Genomic DNA, 1,526 nt, shown 5'->3' on the forward strand with positions numbered 1-1,526 from the left:
TGTGTATTTATACCGACATTTATTTATTTATTTGCATATTTATTTATTTATTTGTGTATTTATTGTTTTTGCAGGTTTCGTCCTCCATAAGTGCTGGGCAGTATGACCAAAAATTTGTCACGGTATTTTCCAAAATTATACCGGTTTCACGGTACATGACGGTATTTTTTTTCATGCATGACCGGGTGTTAACAATATTTTCTACTGATTGAGAGAGGAAATACTGCAGTATATTGACTTAGAATGCCCTATTTTGTCATGATGAGTGAATATTGTCAAAAAATACTACACTAGATAGTGACTAAACACGACCCCTTTTAATACGTTAACCAGGAAATAAACACCGGTATTTGGTATGAACCGGTATACCGCCCAGCACTTAGGTTCTGAAGTGTGTCTGTGGTTCTTGAGTTCTGGATTTGCTTTGCTGTCAAGATGTGTCGGTTCTTTTTTATCAGAATCAGAAGAGCTTTATTACAAAGTATGTTTACACACACAAGGAATTTGACTTGACGACAGGAGCTTCCAGTGTAGAAGAAAGTACAGACATAGTGCAGACATATATAGGAATAACACTGTAGGGATGGAATATAACACTAATATAAGAAAAACAAAATGAAGTTAAATAATATACTATATACAGAAATAGAAGTATAGGAAACATTTTTTATTGTTTAAATAAATGTACAGATATGTTATAAGTGTGCAGATATGTTATTACAAAGTGTGCAATTTACAAGTGTACAAATTTTGGATTCTGTGTATAAATATGTCAGTTGTGATGGGCGATGTATAATTATGAAGTTTAATTGTTCAGGCTGAATATAGCCTGCGGGTAACACTGTTCTTGTGCCTGGCTGTTCTGGTGGTCAGTGCTCTGTAGCAACAGAGTCGTTAAGTCCAGTGATTTTGGGGATTTTGGGGACCGGAATGATGGTGGAGCGTTTGAAGCAGCAGGGAACTTCACACAGCTCCAATGATCTGTTGAAGATCTGTGTGAAGATGGGGGCCAGTTGGTCAACGCAGACTTTTAAACAGGCAGGTGAAACACCATCTGGGCCTGAAGCTGTCCTAGATTTCTGCTTCCTGAAGACCCGGTTCACATCCTCCACACAGACCTTAAGCGCAGGTTGAATGGTGGGGGAGGGAGGGGGGTTGCAGGAGGGGTAGGTGAATGTGCGAAGTGCAGATCAGAGCGGATGGGGGGGGGTAGACGATCCTTTTCAAATCTGCAGTAAAACACATTCAGATCGTCAGCCAGTTGTTGATTCTCCGCAAACTGTGGGGGGGGTGTCTTGTACATGGTGATGTTCCTCAGACCAGTCCATACTGACGCTGGATCGTTTGCTGAAAGCTCATTTCTCAGCTTTTCAGAGTAGTTTTTTAGCCACTCTGATCTCCTTTGTTAGGCCCAATCCCAATTCTACCGCTTAGCCCTTCCCCTTTCCCCTACCCCTCCGTTTTGCGCATTCACGTGAAGGGGTAGGGGTGTCTCGATTCTCTTTTGGTTGGAGGGGTAGGGGTAA

The sequence above is a fragment of the Sinocyclocheilus anshuiensis genome, unplaced genomic scaffold (assembly GCF_001515605.1).
Source record: "Sinocyclocheilus anshuiensis isolate Anshui unplaced genomic scaffold, SAMN03320099.WGS_v1.1 scaffold270, whole genome shotgun sequence".
Lineage (NCBI taxonomy): Eukaryota > Metazoa > Chordata > Actinopteri > Cypriniformes > Cyprinidae > Sinocyclocheilus > Sinocyclocheilus anshuiensis.